This window comes from Chiloscyllium punctatum, chromosome 41 (genome assembly GCF_047496795.1).
Source record: "Chiloscyllium punctatum isolate Juve2018m chromosome 41, sChiPun1.3, whole genome shotgun sequence".
NCBI lineage: Eukaryota > Metazoa > Chordata > Chondrichthyes > Orectolobiformes > Hemiscylliidae > Chiloscyllium > Chiloscyllium punctatum.
The window spans coordinates 32,752,992-32,778,702 of record NC_092779.1 but is presented as its reverse complement, the minus strand read 5'-3'; positions in this window follow the sequence as shown (position 1 = coordinate 32,778,702).

Genomic DNA, 25,711 nt, shown 5'->3' with positions numbered 1-25,711 from the left:
TATGCAGTTGGGGTTTCTATATTTTTAATTGATCATGGGATGTAACCTGGTAAAGGTCAGCATTTATTGTTTTCCCCAATAACCCTTGAGATGGTGGTTGTTGCTGTGAAAGGACTTTAAGACTCTGGAGCAACCTTGCAATTACATCATTGAGCTCCACATCACTGAGCATGAACATCACAGTGTGGGCACTAGTATTAAAAACCTCTGCACTCTTGAAGAGGGCTATCAGACTCTACATGGACATGAACACAGAAAGTATGTAGTTTAGTTCTTACATAAAATAACTTTAAATGAAAGCCTGATACATTTATGACTGCAATGAGCAGCAGTCCTGAGTAGTAATGTAGATTAAATATTGTAACTTTGAAGTCTAAGCCTGAAAACAATCCTTGAATTTGTTTTCTCCCTCAACCAGTCTATAAAACAGCCAAACTGAAAGTGGTAGCATCAAACTACATAATAAAAGAATGGGAAGCCACCTTCATGAAATGATACAGTGCATGTGGTATAGAAAGAGAGACAGAACTGTTAGGGAGGGGAGTCAGGCTTTTGACACAAAAACAGTGAAACAACAGTAATATCGATCCAGATCGGGGTGGAATGTGACTTTGAGGGGAACTTCCAAATGTCAGCATTCCCATGAACTGGTCATCCTTGTTCTCCTAGGTGGTAGACTTTGCGAAGAAGATGGTTGGGGGTATGGTGCTGGTAAAACACAGCAGATAAGGCGGCATCTGAGGAGCAGGAGAATTGACATTTCAGGCATGAGCCTTGAAGATGATATTGAAGGAGCCTTGGCATATTGTATGAAGCACACTATTGTTACTCTACACCAATGGTGGAGTGAGTGAATGTTTAAGGTGGTGGATGGAATACTAATCAAGGTGACCACAAGGTGATGTCAAGTTACTTGGAGCTATACTCATCCAGTCAAATAGCAAACTTTCCATCATACACCTGTCTTAAAACTTGAGATGATGACAGGTTTTGGGAGTGAGGTAGGTTACTTGCTGTTACTTGAATTCTAGTCAGTGACCTGCCCTTGTAGCTGCAGTAATTATGTGGCTCCTCCTTTAAAGTTTCTGTTCAATGTTAAGTTGCAAGGATGATGATGGCTGGGAATTCAGTGATAGTAATATAGGTCATTCTGATATAAAGCAAGTTTCATCAGCGTGAATTGGCTATACCGCAATCAATGAATTGTGAACATTGTTTGGATAATGCAAACTTTCTATGACAGGTATATAGTCATTTTCTATTAGCAATCTTCTCCAGTGCAATTTTCTCTAGCGGTTTTCCATAGCGCGGTTTTCCATAGCGTGAGGTTATAGAGGAACATGATTGTCGTGTTATAGCAGAGTGACCTTTATGGTTAAATAGCAAGAGGAGTTGGTTAGATTCTTTCTTGTTGGAGATGTTCATTGTCTAGCCTTGTTACTTGCCCGAGTCCTCAATGCTTGATGAAGGGCTTTTGCCCAAAACGTTGATTTTCCTGCTCCTCGGATCCTGCCTGACCTGCTGTGCTTTTCCAGCACCACTCTTGCTACTTGCCAGTTCTCTGCTCAAGGCCGAATAGTTTTCAGGCCTTGCTGTATGCAGACACAAACTGCTTCAAGTAAATGAATAGTTACGAGTAGAGCTGAACACTTTGCAACAATCAGACAATCCACACTTTTGATGTTATGATGGAAAGCAGGTAATTGATGAAGCAGCTGAAAATGGTTGGGTTTAGCCTGTAATAAGTAATAATTAGCTTGAGTATTTCCTGCAGTGATGTCCTGACATTGAGATAAATCATCTCCAACAATCACAACCATTTCCTTTGTGCAGGGTGTGACTCCAACCAGTGGTGAATTTTCCCCAGTCAACAGCTTTTGTCTTTCCTCACCTCAGCTGTTTTGCCCATGTCTTGACCAAGGCTGCAATGAGTCCCTTTCTGGACCTCAAATTAAGTTTCAATGAGCAGGTTATTGTTGTACATGTGCTGTTTAACAGCAGTGTTGATAAGGTCATCCATCACTTTGCTGAAGAGAGAGTAGAAATGAAATTCTGCAGCAAGTAACTTACTTCCTCACTCCCCAAAGGCTGCTACATCTCATTGTAGTCGAAAATTGCAGCACTGGAAAAACACGGCAGGCCAGACAAGATCTAAGGAGCATACGTCCTTCATCAGGAATGTTGGAAGGGGAGGGGAAAGGGGGCTGAGAGATAAATAGGAGGGTGGGGGTGGAGGTGAGGGGAAGGTGATAGGGAGCTGGAGATGGGAGGTGATAGTGATAGATTGGAGGAGATGGTGAAGCGGATAGGTGGGAAGGAAGATGGACAGGTAGGACAGTTGAAGAGGGCGGTGCTGAATTGGAGGGTTGGATCTGGGATGAGGTGACAGGAGGGGAGATTTGGAAACTAGCGACATTGATGTTGATGCCGTGCGGTTGAAGGGTCCCAAGGTGGAAGATGAGGTGTTCTTCTTCCAGTCATCGGTGGCTACGATTTGGCAGTGGAGGAAGCCCAAGACTTGCATGAACTTGGTGGAGTGGGAGGGGGAGTTGAAGTGGTCAGCCACAAGGGTTGTTTGGTGCGTGTGTCCCAGAAATGTTCTCTGAAATGTTCCGTGAGTCCTATTGTAAGGAAGTAATTGACTAGATTGAATTTGTCCACCTTTGTGGACAGGACATACCTGTGGAAGTTTCCATTTTGTCAATTAGATGCCAGTATTGCCGTACTTGAACAATTTGCTTGGGGTGCTGCTGGTTCTGGAGATATATGTTTGCAATACTAAGACTGGGACATTGTTGAGGCTCATAATGTTTGCTGTATCCAGCGGGTCCTGAGCTTGTTTATGTTTGTAGCCATTTGGAGGACATGTCAAACTAGTGAGGTAAAAACAATAACTGCAGATGCTGGAAACCAAATTCTGGATTAGTGCTGCTGGAAGAGCACCACTAATCCAGAATTTGGTGCTCTTCCAGCCCACTATGTCAAACTAGTGCCTTAACCTTTGTCTACTCACTTGGATTTGATTTAATTTCAGACTGTTTGAACAAATGTCTCCTTTCTGTTCTAGTTGTGCTGTTCCCCTGTAAAATGAAATGGAGGTACATTAACATTAGTTCTTGATGGATGTTGATCTACAGTAAAAAAAAATTCACTAGCAATCGGTGTGTGAGGGATCATGAATGTGGAATGAGAGGTGGAAAGATTACAATCCGACAACACTTTCTTCAACTTGCGTTTAAACTGTGTTACCCTGAGAAAATGGAGAAGACTTTAACCCATAGCCCCCTAACAATCCACCCTCACGTCCTGGCACCTTCTCCTGCCACCGCAGGAATTACAAAACCTACGCCCACACCTCCTCCCTCACCTCCATCCAAGGCCCCAAAGGAGCCTTCCACATCCATAACGGTTTCACCTGCACATCCACCAATGTCATTTGTTGTATCTGTTGCTCCCGAGACAGTCTCCTTTATACTGGGGAGACTAGATGCCTCCTAGCAGAGCGCTTTAGGGAACATCTCCAGGACACCTGCACCAATCAACCCCACTGCCCTGTGGCCCAACATTTCACTCCCCCCTCCCACTCTGCCGAGGACATGCAGACCCTGGGCCTCCTCCACCACTACTCCTTCACCACCTGACGCCTGGAGGAAGAACACCTCATCTTCCTCCTCGGAACACTTCAACCCCAGGGCATCAATGTGGACTTCACCAGTTTCCTCATTTCCCCTCCCCCCACCTTACCCCAGTTCAGTACTGTCCTAATGACCTGTCCTACCTGCCAATCTCCCTTCCCACCTATCCACTCCACCCTCCCCTCTGACCTATCACCTCCATCCCCACCCCCATTCACCCACTGTACTCTTTGCTATCTTCTCCCCAGCATCCCCACTCTCCCATTTATTTCTCCACCTGGGAGGCTCCTTGCCTCCATTCCTGATGAAGGGCTTTTGCCCGAAACATCGATTTTTCTGCTCCTCAGATGCTGCCTGACCTGCTGTGCTTTTCCAGCACCACTCTGATCTAGACTCTGGTTTCCAGCATCTGCAGTCCTTACTTTTGCCTAAGACTTTAATCTCAGCTTGGCTTGGGGCCATTTAATATGAATTAAGTTGTCCAGAATTGCTAAACATCCCTCATCCTCATGGCAAAAGTGTGAAATAGTCATCCAAATATTCAACATAAACTTAAAACAAGCATCAGCTTCGAATTTTCATTACTTCTTGATTGTGCTCAAAGCATAAGGGAGGCATCCAAACACTGAATGTGGAGGGATGTGTGCACGTGTACATTTTCATTTCACGCCATGTTCACAGAATCATAGCTTGATATTGGTATCAAAAAAATTGCCTTGGGTACATGCCTACAATAGCTATTCGCCTCAAATGTGCTCAGTAAAAACACATGCCATGTAGCCAAAGTTAATAAACAAAATAAATTGGCTGAATAAGGAGCTGGGAAGGGGTCGGACTGCTCTTTTAGACTCCACATTAAAACCGTGGGCTCCTGTCAACTCTCAGTCTTGGCAATCCCTTCCTCCTTCTCTCTAAAGCCACCTGGCAATAATATCTGCAAATCCCAAAGTGTAAATCTCCTTTACTAACCAGTTAGCTTGGTTTACCCTGCATGGGTCGGCAGCTCAAGGGTCTGTTCAAAATGAGGCCGGAGGTGAATACTGTAAAGGTTGGACGTCAGGCCTACCAGTTCCGGCAAAGAGATCGGTCAAATTCCAGGCCATTGATGTCTCAGCTTCGTTTAAGGATATTCTGTTAATTATTGCAAATTCCAGGTGTGCAATATGTATTAATGTCAATGACGTGTTTTCTTACACAAGGAGAAGGAACGAAACTATGCAGTATTGTATGTAATAATCTTAGCGATCTTTCAGCACAAATAATTTGGCAAAATCGTGTTATTCTTGGGATGATTGGAAGCAGTGCAACGTACAAACTGTTCTTGAGTAAGTACTAAAGTCAACAGCTCTCAGTTACTGAATGTAACCCAGTGACTTGGCAGCATCTCGGAATGGAATTTAGAGTAAGTCAGGAACTCAAAAGTCATTCAGAAATTGTACAAAATCATGAAAAACGGCATTATTATTCTAACCCCAGGCCTACCAAATGAACCAAAGACTAAATATGGGTTCATTTCTTTTAAAAAAAGCCTGAATGTGATTTGGAGTGTGTCACTGAGAGACTGAACAGAGGGGAAAAAGCTGACTACTTGACTGTGACAGCACATTTGCTGAATTCACTCATTTAAGTGGAGGGGCAAGCATCCTGTTTAGTTTTAAAAAGTACTGCCATGTAAAGAAAAAAAAACATCCTGTAATGCATCATATTGTGTTGACAGTTTGGAAGATAAAGGACTTTGGGGGAGTATGTCATCAGCTGTAATATATTACACAATTGCCCAGTCTGCATTCACATGGGATTATGTGATATTTCTCCAGAAAGAAGCGACGTTATTCAAGTAATTTCCAACAATGCACTGTGTTAGTGATTACTTCTGGGTTTTAGCAAATGCAAGAGGCAGCAAAAAAGATGCACAAAATCTATTCACAAATATAAAATGTGAGGAGTTAGTTTATAAAGTAAAACCAATACACAAGCAAAGAACTGTCTTGGAGAAATTCACAGTTCATTATATATGCATATCACTTGGCTGCAGTATGTATTAAATAGGCCAATACCCACTGAACATAACACCGTTCCCAGTCCTGCCTGCTGCGAGTATCCTGATTGCAAATCCTACTGTGCCCCTTTACAATCTTACCCCCTCCCCCACCTCTTTGAGTTGCACTGACATCTCTGACTAACTCATACACACTGACACTTTTAAACTTAGAGGCGGTGAAAGACTGGGGATATTATACCAGAGGGGCAAAAGTGTCAGCAGCACCATTGCCTTTATATACTTCCTTCCTCTTATTTCAAGATGATGTAGTTGCCTCTCTGAAGGAGAATGGGGGTGGAGCAGGCAGACTTGTTAATGCTGCTTCTGAGGCCTCATGACTCATCCTCAGAGGTGTCAAGGAGATCCCTTTAAGAGGAGTTGCGTGTTTCACTGTAGAGGTACTGGAGATGCCGGTGGTACCTACAAGAAATGAGACAGAAGGTATCACAGCCAGTGGTTAGAAATGGTGTGCAATGAATGAGACTGACAGTGGGGTCAATGTGAAAGATGCAGTGCAATGAAGAGTGCTATATCCTCGATTGGTCAGACATGATATCTCTCCATTCTTGTAGGAGCAATCCTGATCTTCTTCTCCTGCAAGAGCCCCATTCTCCTACCTTACAGGGTGGGAGCGTGATATCCAGCACCCCTCCACCCTTGGGTCTCTCTGCCCCGTTAGGGGCTGTCTTCACCTATAATTAGAGAAAGAGTGGACTTGAGTAGCATGGCTGTTAGTCCTGATGTAGGTGGATGAAAGGCGGTGAGATGTCCTGAGGCAGTGAGGAGGCCATACATTAAGGCAGGTGAAACTGAGTGAGGGAGTGAGAGTGGCAGAGCATAAGCCATGGTGGGTAGCGGAGATATGTAAGTGTGCGGTGGCAGACAGAAGAGCGTGGCATTTATTTTGGAACAGTGCAGAAGATCATGGACCTACATTTTGACAGCTGGCCATCCTCCTGACTGGGAAGATGGTACTGCTCTGGTTGGCGACCTTGGATCTGACCACCAAGTGCTGATGGCATGGCATCTTTTTCCTATCCTCCGGGAAGAGGACTCCCTTCTCTGCACCATCCCCTTGACCAGGACCTCGGGAAGCCTGCCAGAGAGATGAGGCACCATCTTCCTCTTGGTCATGTTCAGAATCTGTCCACAACTGAGCAGAGCAGCTACAGAATGCCAGTACTCATCCAGATGCACAGTCACCTTTGAGGTATGGTGTGGGCATAAGGGATGCCAGTCTTTCGATGGATATCTGGTGAGTATTGAGTTGTTCTGTAATGGCGCATGGTAAAGTGGGGCCAGTATCGAATGTAATGGATGCCATAGGAGTGGGTAGTTAGTTAACATAACTAGCTTAGTTAGGTACAATGAGAAAACCCACTGGACTTCAAGACCAATAAAGAAACTTGTGCATCTCGGATTTAGATAGTGAAGCCTATAATTTAACCCATTATTTCCACAGCGGTGCCACATGTAAAAGAATAGCTCTTACACTTCAAATTGAGAAGGGCTAGACAGTAGTATCAAACAAGGATGATCAAGTTAACTAATTGGATTTAAGAATTGACAAACAGAGAGACAAAAGAGAGAGAAGAAAACTGAAAGGAGAACGAAAATAGTTTTTAACACGTGAAATTATAAGGATCTCTATCAAAACAAAATGTCCAGAGAAAGGAATAAAATTTCACAGTTTATATTGTTTGATACCTGAAAAAGATTCTTAGACATTGTTTAAAGGGCAATTGCACTCTTAATTAATGAACACAAGTTCTGCAGTCAGATCAATGGGAAGTTATTGACCAACTGCAACAAATATTTAAAAAAGTTGGGGGGCTGAAGTAAACACAATCAGTGAGTTATGCAGATTGGCAACTCATAGTATATCACTTATTCCCCTGAATTTGCTTGTCAACTGCACATTAATAATGGTACTCATGAATTTGGAGATGCCAGTGTTGGACTGGTGTGTACAAAGTTAAAAATCACACAACACCAGGTTGTAGTCCAACAGGTTTATTTGGAAGCACTAGTTTGCGGAGCGTCGCTCCTTCATCAGATGATTGTGGAGAATAAGATCATAAGACGCAGAATTTATAGCAAACATTTACAGACATGACACCAATAGTTAAAGTTCATTTGAGAATGTAACTTTAAAAAAGTTCTGCGTTTACATATGAAATAACTGAAACCAACCTGTTCATTCTAAAAGATGAGACTTAACAAACAATTATATATTTTTCAATATATAATTTCAGTTACATCACACTGTAAACTTTCGCTATAAATTCTGTGTCCCATGATCTTATACTCCACAATCACCTGATGAAGGAGCAGCACTCCGAAAGCTAGCGCTTCCAAATAAACCTGATAGATGTCATCAGCATACTGATATTTTCCAGGACAATCTGGCTCATTAATTGCTGAGACTCAGTTTTTGCAATCAAAATACTGTAATAAAAGTTTAAAAATTGGTTAAGGACTCCACATAAATACAGATTATATCTTGGTAAAACAAAATTCCAATGTAAGATTAACATTTGCAATCAAAACAATTCTTGGGACTACCATGATAGTGATTCAAATAGTCTAAACAGTATATCGCTTGGCTTAAACAAATAAGGTTTGATTACATCAAACATGACGGTATATGCATGAGAGTCTCTGCTGTATTTATGCAAGTAGCATTGAAAGAATGGAAAATATTATTTTTCTATAACCTTTGGATATTGTGTGCAAATACTATTGTGATAAATAAACCGTCACAGACACGAATGGTTGAAAACCCGGTACGTTGCAAACAGCTTTCTGCCCACAACAGGCGACCCAAGACTATATTTAAGGAACATTTGTATTCACACATTGATCAAGTGGTTTGTTTTACTTGTGAGTGACAATTGGCTCGCCAGCTGATTTCAGGGAAAAGCTCAAACCAGATATTGGCTGCCTTGAAATTAGGCAAACTCAGCGAGACTCCAAAAAACTGTCCGCTTGGTTAATGTGATCAAGATTACAATTAGCAACTGACTTACGATACAGCAGAGACATCTGGCAACACAGTCATACCAACATAAATCTCTTGTGGCAGTTTATCATTTATGCAGATTTCCACTCACTAAACGAAGACAGTAGCTAATAGTAATAGCTACAATTCGCTAATGTTGCTAATACTGTCTGTAACACGGTTACAGTTCGATCTGACTGACTAGTCAGCCTGATTATGTGCCAGGTGCTCTTTCTCAAGGAGATTGGGCCTAATTCCTGATTTCATTCAAGAACTTTGTACAAGCTATGCTTTCTCTTGTTCTAAAACAGAGTTAACTCCATTTTGCTCTCTACAGATCTGCTAGACCTGCTGAGTATTTCCAGTATTTTCTGTTTTTGTTTCAGGCTTACACCTTTTTTTACAACTCTTTTTCTTTCCTCTTTTTCTTCCTCCTCTTTATCTTAGTCCTCATCTCCCTCTTTTGACATTCCCCATATTACATAGGAATATCACAATGCTGGTTGATCAGCTTCATGTCAGTCATTGTTTTGGGATTTTGTGAGAGTTTTCTTTCAGCTGATGCCCTTCCTGGCATTCACCTCCCCACTTATTTGGGCTAAGCCTGCCACTGATGTATGCTGGCTTGCCCGCACTATTTCCTGTGTCCTTCCATGCAGGTTTTTTTCTTTGCTTTATTTGTTTTGAATATGTGTGCTCATGACATCAAGACATCAGCAATAGGGCCAGCATTTATCACCCATTCCTATGGTGGTGACCCTTCATGTGTGGAAAGGCATCCCCAACATGCTAAATGGTGGCTAGTTCCAAAAGTTTAAACAAATAGCGATGAGGGAACACCATAGTCATCTACCATGTGTTGCAATACCAACCATAGGTAGCTTGTGGTGTGGGTAGAGTATTGCCTTCAATGCTCTTTTCTGTACTCAGTTACTGGACCTATGTCAGTAGCAGTGGTGGATGATAAACCACACAACAAGATGGACTATGATAGCATTTGGCATACATTGTCTAGTTAGACATAATGACATGACTATAATGAGCCAGGGATGCCGTGTCTGTCTCCATTGTGATCTTATGCTAGACTGTTTTCTCCAGCTAAAGACTGGTGATATAGTTTCATTGAGTTAACTTATTCCAGCTTCAAAATTAACTCATAAGAACCATTATCTTATAGAACAATGTCTGATTTAGGATGTTGCGTGGCTTGTTGGGGAACATGAAGGTGATGATGGTCCCATGCACTTGCTGTTTTCATTCTTTAGTGAATGGAAGTCAAATTGATGAGGTTTTGCTAAAGAAGTGTTAATGTGAGCTGTTGGACTGACTCCTGTACACAATACACATGATGGCCACTGTAGTGACCTAATCTTCTGAGGATTGAGAAATCGCTGTGTAATAATTTTACTGCCATAGCATTACATGCAGGTTAGGGAGACATGTTGTCAGAAGTATTAATTTTGTTATAACAAATGGTTATAACTGGTCATGAAGAGTCATTTTAAAGTGTGTGATATGTTTGAATTAACTTTTGATCTGTAGAAATCTAAAACAAAAATCAGGTTTTGGATGATTGAGAGGTGAAAAGGGAAGAGGTCTGCAGCTCTTATTTTCCTCAGATTTTCCCATAATATATAAAATGCAGTCAGGCCAGTAAATGATAAAAAGAATGCACTCGAGGAGCTTAGTGAATGACTTCCCGTTTATCTGCTCAGAGAGGTGTTAATTGTTTTTAGAACTTTGGTGCATGGCCTTTTCCAGTAGTGTATCTGTTTTGGTGGTAACCATGGTAATGGACTTTGATAAACAACACACAACGTGTGAACCATTGGAATTAAACTTTTGGCAAAATGCGATTGGTGCACTAGACGAAGAGTAGCCACCTTTTGTATGCTGCTCAAAATTCTCTCCGATAACATCGAAATAATGCACAATGCAGCTCACAGTTCACTCTCTCTTTAACCAGTTTTAGTCTCAAAGCTGAGGGCCTGCACAACTATTAGCAGAAATGTCTATGATGGATAAGAATGGGCTGTTAATAGAATGAGCTAGGGTTACATAAAGGCTCATCAACACTGGGCATATCCTTCAATATGCTTCGATTTCCTTGGCCTATATTCTGTCACCATTAGTCACAAACAAATTCCATTCGCATGGTGTGTCACCTAACTCTACCAATTGAAAACCAACAGATTCATCATTATCTGATTGGATGATTCTTGAATATCAGTCAAACAGCCTCTTGTCCCATCCTGAAAACGTGTATAATTAATTTTAAAAAGAGTCCAAAGAACAGTTTTTAAAGTTCAAATTTTAATGCTATTGTGATTTTGCACCTGGATTTCTTATAGTATTGTTTTCGATGGCTGGCTTAGTGGTTAACACTACTGCCTCACGCAAGCAGGACCTGGCTTCAATTCTAGCCTTGAGTGACTGTGTGGAACTTGCATATTGTCCCTGTGTCTGCATGGATTTCCTCCGGCTGCTCTGGTTTCCGCCCACAGTCTATGATTGTGCAGGTTAGACGGATTGGTCACACTAAAACTTGCCCTGTAATGTCAGGGATGTGCAGGTTGTGTGGGAGAGGCATGGTAAAAAAACCCTTGTGGGGGTTTTGGGGATGGTGTGGTCTATGCTGGATGCTCCTTAGGAGGTTTGGTGTGAACTCATTGTCTTCCTAGCAATCCTATGATTCTATAAGCAGATTCTTGGAGATTAATATTTCATTTCCAAAGATATGGAAGTACCGGTGTTGGACTGGGGTGGACAAAGTTAACAATCACACAATCACCAAATATGACCTTTCAGAGTGCTGCTCTTTCTTCAGATAGCCACCTGACGAAGGAACAATGCTCCGAAACCTTGTATCTCCAAATGAACCTGTTGGACTATAACCTGGTGTTGTGTGATTGTTAACTATTTCCAAAGATGGCAAGACAATTAGGAATTCTAGATCCCTATTATTGTTATGCACTGTTGTTCCTATGTACGATGCATGATGGGGTGAAGGGAAACACATAAATAAGAAAGTACAGCATGACCCTTAGTCTCCAGTAGCAAGGAAAGTGCACATAAAAACAGGGGGAGACATAAATAGACTGACCTACAGAAACAAAGGAATAGAAGAGTTTTGTAAAGTTCCAGACTTGCATAAGTAAAGACAGATGGCTGGAAAGATAGAAAAAGAGATATATTTAAAGACAGAAAGCATTTAGCTGATGGAGGAGACAGATGTTATATGGGAAGCAAAGATCAGACAGACATAAGAGATTAGTATAGAGGGAGAATGTGTGAATTACAGTAAAATTAGAGCCAGAATCAGATTCAAATTGAGACATACACAGGGTGAGAAATTGCGACACACAGTGAGAAAGAAAAGAACAGAGACAGTGATTAGCGCAGACCTCCACTTGGGTAAACAAAAGTTTTCCTGAATTAAATGCATTGTTTTGAGGCTAACTGGGACATTGCTGAAGTCAGGCAGGCATCCAAATTTCCATGGGTATGGGAAAACAGAAATTCAGGTAACGACTGACAGACAGCCCCATGCAAATAAGGTGGCCTCCCACTAACTCTGCAAGCTCCACAGGAACTGTTATTGAAGGGCAAGTGATATTCTGACATAACCATGGAATACACATTCTCAGGAGGGTGTGACGATGGATAGGCACTATTTTGCAATGGTGGAGGGGTGGAGGGTGTGGACAGCTTAGGGGAGAAATTATATTGCAATAAACTGCCTCTGAGGATGCACAGAATCCTGAAGAAAATGTCCACCAATTAATCTTTTTAAATATTAGTGTGCAGATGTGTTCACATGATATTGTAGCTGGCGATGTTAATAGAAATTCTTATTTTCTCTCGATTAACACTGCTGCTAACAATTGAATAAAGGAACAAATTATATGGATATGTGTCTATTCATCTAGTCCAATTTTAGACTACAAGGTCTTATCATAAAAAAGTAAACATGTTATCTATTCTGTTTTTCCTTTTATCTGTTATCTTGGAACATAAAAAGGGCCTCATACATCTTATTTTAAAATACAAAGAGCCATGTTTCTGAGTCACTGATAAAATGTAACAGGGATTTGTTTGTCTTCCCAGTCTCCTGACAAGACGGTGCTAGCCCCACTGAATAGGATTATGTACAAAAGCAGTCATAACAGGTCAACATGATGCATATCACACTGCTGGCCCACACATTTCAGAGTTAAGTGTTTAGTTCCTCACCAAACCGTTGTGTCAGCAAAATGCAAGAGCACAGGATTGGGGTAAAAACTCAGATCACCATTGTTCATATAAATATTTCACATGTCTGTTCCAATTTTTTGGACTCATTAATACCTATAGTAAAATGATACAGACAGGAATTAGTGATTACTTGTCAAATCTGCCTTGAGAAAATATATCTGACTATTCTTGTGAGCAACATCTTGTTGTATCTGTCCTTATCTCAGCCCCAATCATCTATAAAGAATTGTCCAGGGCAGACAGCACAACAGATTTTATAACTTGTTAGTTATAGACTGAGCCAAAAGTCATAGCAATGTCAAAGACTAAGCTAAATTTGTTTAATATTACATTCCATGACACTGCAATCCTGTTGCTATAAATTCTGTGTTGTATGATTCTGCTCCACAACTACCTGATAAAGGAGCAGAGCTCTGAAAGCTAGTGCCTCCAAATAACCCCGTTGGACTGTAACCTGGTGTTGTGTGATTTTTAATTCAAAGAATTTCAGCAGTGAATTAAATAATAAAATCTTCTGTTAAACAGAAATTGAAATATCAACAAATGTGATTGATGTTATGTTAGAAATTATTGCCAATTGTGAGCATTCAGAAAACACGTTTATAATTCTATGGCCTGGGCAAATTGCCCACAACAATCAGGATTTGTGTTTATGGTTAATCAATTGGTGTTGTAGAACTTGAGCATGACTGAAGACAAACAGATTTTGTTGAACTTTTGTGCTCTGTACTCATCAAAACAACTTGCATTAACAGAGCAAAGGGAAAACACATTCTATATTGAGTGAGAGACAATACTGATTGTTTAGCAAATGGACTCTCATTGAGAAAGGTGTTGCCATAGAGAAAGTACCAGCTAATAATGACTGACAGTGCCAAGTTATCTTTAAATTTTAAAGCAGGCAGATTGATTGATGGCTCAAGGCAGTGCTCTGAGAAACAAACCACAGTATGTGAACATTTTCTTTCTGTCTGCAAAGATCAGGATCCTGTGTGTAAATATTTGTAGCTTCTAGTACATACACATTTGCCACTGTGTAAGCCCGACTGACAATCCTGAATTGGCTATTGGTATAATTCTTCACACATTCAGGATTATTTAGCAGATGTTGCCTGATCACGGAATTACAAATAACGTGGCAGAACATGTCATCAGTTTTGCAAGTGTGGGCTTATTGAGTAAAAACAACATCTTGCTTGTTACAAGCAACTGGAGAAATATGTTGTTTGATGTGATCTTGCAGACAACAGCATTGAAATTCATATAACACGTGATTCATTGGTGTGATAGGCAGAACCCTATTATGTTTGGCTTGACAGCAGTATTCTGTCATGGGGAACACCACTCATGTTATTGCATAATAGCAGCATGAAATAGCCATCTTTATCTGACACCTGACACTCAAACTTTGAAATGCCTCTCGGGTTATCTGACATAGATTGAGTTCTGTTCAGGGCCAAAGCTGATGGTCTTAGGTCTGATCTCAAATTTGTGTGATATACAGAGAGAAATAAGATGATCAAGTAGCCATTCTCACAGGATGGCTTTTCTGTACCCAATTTCAGCATCTAGTTTGCAAATAATGATTTAGACCCTATTTACAAAATTGTTGACAAAACTATCATTTATAGTGGCTGGAACTACAGAAATCCCAATGTACATATTGATCTGTAAAGATAGGTTTGTGACAGACAGTGCTAGAGAAACCCTCATTGATCTCTCAACTGCAGCATCAAGAAAAGCAGATTATTTGACTGGTCCATTTCAAAGCTGAATTTGAGCATAAATGGGGTTCTTTAAGAGATATGAGGAAATACTTAAATGTAACTGTGGATTCAAATATAGCAAACCCATCAACTACACATCAGAAATATGCAGGGGTTGAAGATTAAGTGTCAGTCCATTGAAGACATATTTCTCCTGGAATCCAAGAAAGACTGATATGGGAGCTGGGCCTGGTGGAGATTCCATGGCAATACTTTCTATTTGAACATGCCTGGTGTCATTAAAAATGAATGAGTTGCTGAGGTCATAAGTTTAATGCATACTAATTCATATAATTGTTGTGGGTCTAGATTCCCACGATATAGTTTTGCAGTGCTAATGTCAATGATTCCCTTGAGAGTACCTTGGTGAATAGGCAAGTAATAGGCAAGTAATATCATTACATCCCTTTAGCATTTCTTGAGCAGCCTGTGCACACATAGACATCCGTATATACACTCCACACTGTGTTCCAGTTCAGCCATATAGCTGACTGCCATTTTCCACCTTACTTTCAGGGCAATGCTTTGGTTATTCAGTATCAATATCCCTGATTTAACTATCAATTATCACTGCCTAAAAACAATGCAAACCAACAAATTAACATAAGACCATAAGACATAGGAGTGGAAGTAAGGCCCATCGAGTCCACTCTGCCATTCAATCATGGCTGATGGACATTTCAACTCCACTGACCTGCATTCTCCCCGTAGCTCTTAATTTCTTGTGACATCAACATTACTTAGGGCAGTTGAATTTTAATTAGTTTTATATTCACATGCGTTCACATGAGGACAGTGAAAAGTTTATAAGTCACCACTTAAGGTGCTATCTTAAGTACCTAGGTACAAATTCTTGAGTACAAATTCTTAGGAGAGAAAGTGAGGACTGCAGATGCTGGAGATCAGAGCTGAAAACGTGTTGCTGGAAAAACGCAGCAGGTCAGGCAGCATCCAAGGGACAGGAGAATTGACGTTTCGGGCATAAGCCCTTCTTCAGGAATGAGGAAAGTGTGTCCAGCAGGCTAAGATAAAAGGTAGGGAGGAGGGACTTGGGGGAGGGGCGTTGGAGATGCGAGAGGTGGAAGGAGGTCAAGGTGAGGGTGATAGGCCGGAGTGGGGTGGGGGCGGAGAGGTCAGGAAGAAGATTGCAGGTTAGGAAGGCAGTGCTGAGTTCGAGGGATTTGAGTGCGACAAGGTGGGGGGAGGGGAAATGAGGAAACTGGAGAAATCTGGGTTCATCCCTTGTGGTTGGAGGGTACCTAGGCGGAAGATGAGGCGCTCTTCCTCCAACCATCGTGTTGCTATGGTCTGGCGATGGAGGAGGCCAAGCACCTGCATGTCCTTGGTGGAGTGGGAGGGGGAGTTGAAGTGTTGAGCCACGGGGTGGTTGGGTTGGTTGGTCCGGGTGTCCCAGAGGTGTTCTCTGAAACGTTCCGCAAGTAGGCGGCCCGTCTCCCCAATATAGAGGATGCCACATTGGGTGCAGCGGATGCAATAAATGATGTGTGTGGAGGTGCAGGTGAATTTGTGGCGGATATGGAAGTGTCCCTTGGGGCCTTGGAGGGAAGTTAGTGGGGAGGTGTGGGCGCAAGTTTTGCATTTCTTGCGGTTGCAGGGGAAGATGCCGGGAGTGGAGGTTGGGTTGGTGGGGGGTGTGGACCTGACGAGGGAGTCACGGAGGGAGTGGTCTTTTCGGAACGCTGATAGGGGAGGGGAGGGAAATATATCCCTGGTGGAGGGGTCCGTTTGGAGGTGGCGGAAATGACGGCGGATGATACGCTGTATATAGAGGTTGGTGGGGTGGTAGGTGAGGACCAGTGGGGTTCTGTCCTGGTGGCGGTTGGAGGGGTGGGGCTCAAGGGCGGAGGAGCATGAAGTGGAGGAGATGCGGTGGAGGGCATCGTCGACCACGTCTGGGGGGAAATTGCGGTCTTCTTCAATTTGAATCTTATTGACTGTGCTGGTCAATGTATTTACAAGAGGCAGCCAATTTGCTTTTAACCGAGGAACATTAAAGTTAATTATACGCAAAAGTCAATTAATGACTTTTTCTTACGCAAGAACTATTTAAAACGTCTTATTACAAATGTCAGAAATGCTGATTCAACGGTTAAACCATAGTAGTAATATTGCAGATACCCAAACCTCAGTGAAGAGTCTCACAGCCTTTTGTTCACTTGGCATTGATGTAATTGTTGTTTTATTATCAAATTTCTGCAATGAATCAATATTATTTCTTTATTTAATGCTTCTTCCTGAGACTCTTAAATAACATGCCAACATAGTTCGCTTATTTCTTAACTTTGGTTCCCTAAACTCCTCTTACATAACTTTCCGTTTTTCTGACATTAGCTCAGAAGACTATAATATATAGGAGCAGAAATAGGGCATTGCGTCTGCTCGCCATTCAATGAGCTCATCGTTGATCTAATAATCCTCAACATCACTTCCCTGCCTTTTTGCAGTTACACTTGAATCCCTTACTTATTAAAAATCTATCTTAGAATTGATGGGGGAGATACTAAATGAATATTTTGCATCAGTATTTACTGTGGAAAAGGATATGGAAGGTGTAGACTGTAGGGAAATAGATGGTGCCACCTTGCAAAATGCCCAGATTACAGAGGAGGAAGTGCTGGATGCCTTGAAATGGTTAAAAGGTGGATAAATCCCCAGGACCTGATCAAGTGTACCTGAGAACTCTGTGGGAAGCTAGAGAAGTGATTGCTGGGCCTCTTGCTGAGATATTTGCATCATCGATAGTCACAGGTGAGGTGCTGGAAGACTGGAGGTTGGCAAACGTGTTGCCACTGTTTAAGAAGGGCAGTAAAGACAAGCCAGAGAACTATAGACCTGTGAGCCTGACCTCGGTGGTGGGCAAGTTGTTGGAGGGAATCCTGAGGGACAGGATGTACATATATTTGGAAAGGCAAGGACTGATTCGGGATAATCAACATGGCTTTGTGCGTGGGAAATTATGTCTCACAAACTTGATTGAGTTTTTTGAAGAAGTAACAAAGAAGATTGATGAGGGCAGAGCAGTGGATGTGATCTATATGGACTTCAGTAAGGAGTTCGACAAGGTTCCCCATGGGAGACTGATTAGTAAGGTTAGATCTCATGGAATACAGGGAGAACTAGCCATTTGGATACAGAACTGGCTCAAAGGTAGAAGACAGAGGGTGGTGGTGGAGGGTTGTTTTTCAGACTGGAGGCCTGTGACCAGTGGAGTGCCACAAGGATCGGTGCTGGGTCCTCTACTTTTTGTCGTTTACATATATGATTTGGATGCTAAGATAAGAGGTACAGTTAGTAAGTTTACAGATGACACCAAAATTGGAGTTGTAGTGGAAAGTGAAGAGGGTTACCTCAGATTACAACAGGATCTGGATCAGATGGGCCAATGGGCTGAGAAGTGGCAGATGGAGTTTATTTCAGATAAATGCAATGTGCTGCATTTTGGGAAAGCAAATCTTAGCAGGACTTATATACTTAATGGTAAGGTCCTAGGGAGTGTTGCTGAACAAAGAGACCTTGTAGTGCAGGTTCATAGCTCCTCGACAGTGGAGTCGCAGGTAGATAGGATAGTGAAAAAGGTGTTTGGTATGCTTTCCTTTATTGGTCAGAGTATTGAGTACAGGAGTTGGGAGGTCATGTTGCGGCTGTACAGGACATTGGTTAGGCCACTTTTGGAATATTGCAGAAAGACGTTGTGAAACTTGAAAGGGTTCAGAAAAGACTTACAAGGATGTTGCCAGGGTTGGAGGATTTGAGGCTGAACAGGGAGAGGCTGAACAGGTTGGGACTGATTTCTCTGGAGCGTTGGAGGCTGAGGGGTGACCTTATAGAGGTTTACAAAATTATGAGGGGCATGGATAGGATAAATAGACAAAGTCTTTTCCCTGGGGTCAGGGAGTCCAGATCTAGAGGGCATAGGTTTAGGGTGAGAGGGGAAAGATATAAAAGAGACCTAAGGGGCAAAGTTTTCACCCAGAGGGTGGTACGTGTATGGAATGAGCTGTCAGAGGATGTGGTGGACGCTGGTACAATTGCAACATTTAAGAGGCATCTGGATGGGTATATGAATAGGAAGGGTTTGGAGGGAGATGGGCCAGGTGCTGGCAGGTGGGACTAGATTAGGTTGGGATATCTGGTCGGCATGGACGGGTTGGACTGAAGGGTCTGTTTCCATGCTGTACATCTCTATGACTATGAAGACATCTTCCACACACCTCTGTAGAAAGGAATTAAGGGAGTCAAGACTTTGTTTCTTCTCCCCTGACTGTTTTAAAGATGATTAATCTGTTAGAGGCTTTGAATTTTCTCTTTTCATGATCTTCTTCCTACTGAAAGAAGTCTGCACACTCTGCTTGACCTTCTGGGTGGTTCTTTCTGTCTCCATATATCACAGGAAACCTTGCTGCTGGCAACAACAGTTCTTCTTCCTTGTTTTAATGCACTGAACCATTTACCTCAAGCATTTTAAAAGTCTCATTCAGATGCATATAAGCTTTAAATTTCCCCATGCCATGGACAGGAATTCTACTAGTGTGAAACCATCAAGGTTTCATGTCTCCATACAACTCCTGTCAGTGGATATCTTCCAAGGCACTGGGAAATGATAATGATCAGACTGCCTTCACCTCCAGAATTGAACCAAGACGTAACAATAGAGAAAGAAAATTGAAAAATGTTTTAGCAATGAGGTGATATGATTAATTTATCCATGTCTATCTCAATTGTTAAAATACAGACAATATAATTTGGCTTTTTTTAATCCTTTGCAATTATTGAGACGTTATAGGTCCTGTCTATATGTGATGGTTAGGGAGACGGGGACACACAATATCGCTGAATGAGATCTGTTGTGTTTTTGTGCATTCTTTACTAAATGTTCATGTGAAGTCTGACTTGCATGATGATCATTTTGTGAACCATGGTTTTAAATGTGAGCACTGCTGACCTCCCATCTAAGTGATATCAACCCACTTAGCACTGACTATAAATGGAACTGATGCAGCTGCATTCAAAACGCTTGAACACGTTGGTGCTGGATCAGAATAACCGGGCAAAGCAGGCTGTTAAGATGGATAGCCATGTACGATAATGATGTCCAGCACTCAGTAGCAAGTGTGCCTGAAAAATCTCCATTCCACATTCGATTCTAGGTGATAGAGGGTACAGGTTCCAAGTTAACGTGGTAAGGGAGGATGGTGGGGTTAGGTTGACACCTCAAGTCAGTTGATTGAGATCTGGAAATAGTAATGCAGATGGGTCATTGTTATATGAATGTTGTGTTGATCAGGTTGTCCCTGGCATCTTTGTACATCTCTCAGTTGCTCAGGTGTTTGCGAAAGACTCATATGGTCGCATACCCATACTCTGCCAAATACTCTTCAGCTGAGAAGGGCTGATCTTCCACTTGCTCTTCCTCCTAAAACATCTGTGTGTGAAAACCGTTGGGAATTCAAAACCCTGCATCCTACCTAATTAAGCCGATTGAAATGTATGTTTTCCATTCTTACTGTTTCATAAAATCTCCCCCAATGACTTGAATGTTAATGAGCCTCTCTGCCCCTCACGTTTTGGAGACAAGAAAGCAGTCATGTCCCCAGGTGCCACCATTCTATTTGATTGAAGGCCTTCCCACCTTAGACAAGGCAATTAAATTCAATCTAGCATGACCATCAAGTAAAATGTGTATAATGTGTGGAATGTGCAATTGATGAGTAGTGCAATGGAGTATTGATAATGCATGCATAATTCCTTTCTCACATAATTTATTAATCCATAAAGTAGAGAGGGGCATTCCAGGATTTAGTCATGGGAACAAGTAAGAGAAGTAACTATAAGGAAAAATCTAGACAAAAGTGATTACAATACCATAATGTTTAAGATAAAGATTGAGGATAACAAATGAGATGGAGGTATAAATAATAGATTGGAAGAAAAACTGATTTCTAAGAAGATATGAGTGAAACAAGGGAAATTAAAGTTACGCATATTATCAATATTATCAATAAAGATGGAAATAGAACAGTGATAAAACATTTAAAATTGAATGTAAAAGAAATAAATCCAACAAAAATGAGCAAATTAGTTAGTAAATGAAAACCATGGATAAATGCCAAGCAAAGGAAAATCTAAAACTAAAGAAACAATATGATGGCTGTAAAAGGTGTATTTTGTCCTGTTCTTTTTCTTTGAGGAGAGGTTTAAAGGCAGACATGCAAAACTGTCCATTGAAAACTCAAAGTAAACCGCTTGTGAGGCCTTGGATTTATTTTTTAAAAATTGGAACAATAGAAGCAGCCTGAATGGGTGAAGTCAAGCTCCCACAGAACTGAGATGTTTAGTTTGAGTTTCAGCAGTAGCTGCTGTGGTCTTGAAGAAGTACAAAACGTTAGTGCAGCCACACTTGGAATATTGTGTACAGTTCTGGTCCCCATATTTCAGGAAGGATGTGGAAGCATTGGAAAAGGTGCAGAGGAGATTTACCAGGATTTTGCCTGGTCTGGAGGGAAGCTCTTGTGAGGAAAGGCTGAGACACTTGGGTCTGTTCTCATTGGAAAGAAGAAGGCTAAGAGGCGATTTGATAGAGACATACAAGATAATCAGGGATTAGATTGGGTAGACAGTGAAAGTCTTTTTCCTAGGATGATGACGTCAGCGTGTGCGAGGGGGCATAACTACAAATTGAGGGATGCTTGATTTAAGACAGATGTCAGAGGCAGGTTCTTTACGCAGAGAATGGTGAAGGTGTGAAATGCTCTACCTGCTAATGTAGTCAACTCAGCCACATTAGGGAGATTTAGACAATCCTTGGATAAGCACATGGATGCTGATGGGATAGTGTAGGAGGACGAGCTGAGAATAGTTCACAGGTCGGCGCAACATCGAGGGCCAAAGGGCCTGTTCTGCGCTGTATTGTTCTAAGTTCTAAGTTCTAAGTGGAAGCTATATTTTTCTGTCTCTCAGATACAGCCAAAAGCTGGGGGTTCTCTTCCTTCTGCGGGAGATGCATATGTATTTTTTTCTGAATTTGCCTTTGTCAAGGGTGTGTTTATGGGAGATTACTCTAGTGGAACAGTTAATTGGTAGTACTTAATAATCTATTCCTCTGTTAAGTTTTCTAATAGGGTTAAGTTATTCCAATTTCTTCTTTCTTTGCTTCAAATCTGGTAGTCTGACCAATTGAATTACATCTGGAATGCAGCACGTTATACCTATCTTTAAAATAAGAAAAAGCTTGGGTCTAAGCTATCTTCTTAATATATTTTGAGGAGGGGTTGGTCTGGTCCATATTATCCATTTACATAGATGAAGGCTACGAGCTGATACCAAAAACAGAAAAGTCAAAAAAAACTGCAAACCATAATATATCAAATATAAAAATAGCAAAGTTTTCTACTGGTATATAATATATTAATTAAAATATCAGGATATGAATCGAGGCATTGACAGATACACACAATAAGTTCACATGTATAGAAGGTAGAAGTGGTCAGTTATTACCTTGTCTTGCCATGTATTCATGAGACCGCTATAGTGAATGTGGCATTTGAAGACAAGGTCAAAAGAATATAATGACATTTAAGGTAGAAAGAGGAAGATGACTGATACATTGGATAAAACGGTGTCCAGGTGGATTTCTTCTGTACTTAGTTAAAAAAAAAACAGAAGGAAGGGTTGGAAAAGGCAATGTTACATGTGTGGGGGTTGGTTAGCTCATTTGGCTGGTATATGATGCAGAGTGGCACCAATAGCATGCATTCTATTCCTACACTGGTTGAGGTCACCATGAGATCACCATGAAGGTCCTGTCTTCTCAACACTGCCCGATGTGTGGTGACTTTCCTGTTAAACCACCACCAGTCATCTCTCTCTAATGGGAAAGTAGCCCAGTGGTCCTCTGAGACTATGACTACTTTCCTTCTATTGCATGAATATAAAATTACATTAGGAGGAAGAGTGTGCGAGGACTAGTTATAGCTAAATGCAATTTCTCTATATAAAAAAACAGGAGATAGAACAAGTCCAGAGATCTGCAGACTAGTTAATTTAACAGAAGTGATAGGAGAAGTAGAATCCTGACTCAAGGTTGTAATAGAAACTGAAAGCATGTTTTAAAAACAAGTTATCAGAACAGGTTTCCCAATGGATCAATCTTATCTAATTCTTCGAAAAAGTACCAGATGGATAGATGAGGATAATGCAGTAGATGCAATATATTTTAATTTCCAAAAAACCTTCAATATGAAAATGAATCGCACATTGAAATCAAAGGTCAGAACTTGTAGCATCAGGAGCAAGCTTAGAACAGTACAGCACAGGATCAGGCCTTTTCACCCATGATGTTGTGCTGAACATGATGGAAAATTAAACTAATCCCTCTACCTGTCCTTGATCTATATTCCTTGCATATTCATGTGCTTTCCTCACTCTCTTGGCGGAGCAGGTAATGGCTGTCTGGGTGGTGTTTTTGTAAGTCACGGTATAGTCCAGTTATTGTTTTTTTAACGGCTAAAATTTAAAGTTTTTTTAAGCGCCTAGCAGACCCGGAAGCTGGTGTCGCGCTAGCTTACCTGGGAAGGTTTTTTTTTCTTATAAAAGCGCGCAGGCAAGGAACCCGAGGCACTACAGGGGTAGAGCCTCCCACCCGCCCTCCTCCTCTAACCTAATAATAAGACCCGTTGTGGTAAGCAGGTAAGTGCTGCATTTTGCTTGTTTGTTTCTTTAGATCTAGTTTTTAAAGTTTCTCTTTTAGAGGGATGGCAGCGAAGGCAGTGCAATGTTCCTCTTGCAACATGTATGAGGTGAGGGAAGCCATTAGCGTCCCTCCTGATTACACTTGCAAGAAGTGCACCCATCTCCAGCTCCTCCAAGACCGTGTTAGGGAACTGGAGCTGGAGTTGGATGAACTGCGGATCATTCGGGAGGCAGAGGTGGTCATAGATCAGAGCTTTAGGGAAGTAGTTACTCCGAAAGTTAAAGAGAGATGGGTGACAGTGAGGGGGAGTGGGAGGAAGCAGCCAGTGCAGGGACTCCCTGCGGTCATTCACCTCAAGAACAAGTATACTGTTTTGGATACTTGTGGGGGGAATGACTTACCAGGGGTAAGCAACGAGGTTCAGGCCTCTGGCACGGAGCCTGTCCCCGTTGCTCAGAAGGGAAGGGTGGAGAAGAGCAGAGCAATAGTTATTGGGGACTCAATAGTTCGGGGCACAGATAGGCGGTTTTGCGGGGGTGAGAGAGACTCACGATTGGTATGTTGCCTCCCAGGTGCAAGGGTACGTGATGTCTCTGATCGTGTTTTCCGGGTCCTCAAGGGGGAGGGGGAGCAGCCCCAGATCGTGGTCCACGTTGGCACCAATGACATAGGTAGGAAGAGGGGTGAGGATGTTAGACAGGCTTTCAGGGAATAGGTTGGAAGCTCAGAGCTAGAACGAAAAGAGTCATTGTCTCTGGTTTGTTACCCGTGCCATGTGATAGAGAGTCGAGGAATAGGGAGAGAGAAGAGTTAAATGTGTGGCTACAGGGATGGTGCAGGAGGGAGGGATTCTGGTTTCTGGACATCTGGGGTTCTTTCTGGGGAAGGTGGGACCTCTATAAACAGGATGGTCTACACCTGAACCTGAGGGGCACCAGTATCCTTGGGGGGAGGTTTGCTAGTGCTCTTTGGGAGGGTTTAAACTAACTCTGCAGGGGCATGGGAACCTGGACTGTAGCTTTAGGGTACAGGACCTTGAGTGTAGGGAGGTTAGGAACATGGCATCGATCTCGAAGGAGGGTGCCTGTAAACAGGAAGGTGGCTTGAAGTGTGTATACTTCAATGCCAGAAGTATAAGAAATAAGGTAGGTGAGCTTGCAGTATGGGTTGGTACCTGGGACTTCGATGTTGTGGCCATTACAGAGACGTGGATAGAACAGGGACAGGAATGGCTGTTGCAGGTTCCAGGGTTTAAATGTTTTAGTAGGGTCAGAGATGGGGGTAAAAGAGGGGGAGTTGTGGCATTGCTTGTCAAGGATAGTATTACAGCAGTAGAAAGGGTGATGGAGGAAGACTTGCCATCTAAGGTAGTGTGGGCAGAGGTTAGAAATAGGAAAGGTGAGGTCACCCTGTTAGGAGTTTTCTACAGGCCTCCTAATAGTCCGAGAGAAGTAGAGGAAAGTATTGCGAGGCTGATTCAGGAGAAGAGTGAAAGTAGCAGGGTGGTTGTTATGGGGGACTTTAACTTCCCAGATATTGACTGGGAAAGCTATAGCTCGAGTTCGTTAGATGGGTCGGTGTTTGTCCAATGTGTGCAGGAGGGTTTCCTGACACAATATGTAGATAGGCCAACAAGAGGTGAGGCTATACTGGATTTGGTTCTAGGTAATGAACCAGGCCAGGTGTTAGACTTGGAGGTAGGTGAGCACTTCGAGGGCAGTGACCACAACTCGGTGACTTTTACTCTAGTGATGGAGAGGGATAAGTGTGCACTGCAGGGCAACAGTTATAGTTGGGGGCAGGGAAATTATGATGCGGTGAGGCATGACTTAGGATGTGTGGATTGGAAAAATAGGCTTCAAGGAAAGAACACAAATGATATGTGGAGATTGTTTAAGGAACAGCTAATGGGTGTCCTTGATAAGTATGTACCAGTCAGGCAGGGAGTAAAGGGTCTTGTGAGGGAGCCGTGGTTTAATAAGGAATTGGAATCCCTTGTGAAAGGGAAGAGGGCGGCCTATGTAAAGATGAGGCGTGAAGGTTCAGTTGGGGCGATTGAGAGTTATAAGGTAGCCAGGAAGGATCTAAAGAGAGAGCTAAGAGCAGCGAGAAGGGGACATGAAAAACCTTAGTTGGTAGGATTAGGGAAAACCCAAAGGCCTTCTATAGGTATGTCAGGAATAAAAGGATGACTCGGGTAGGTATCGGTCCAGTCAAGGATAGTAGTGGGAAGTTGTGTGTGGAGGCGGAGGAGATTGGTGAGACACTAAATCAATACTTTTCATCAGTATTCACTCAGGAACA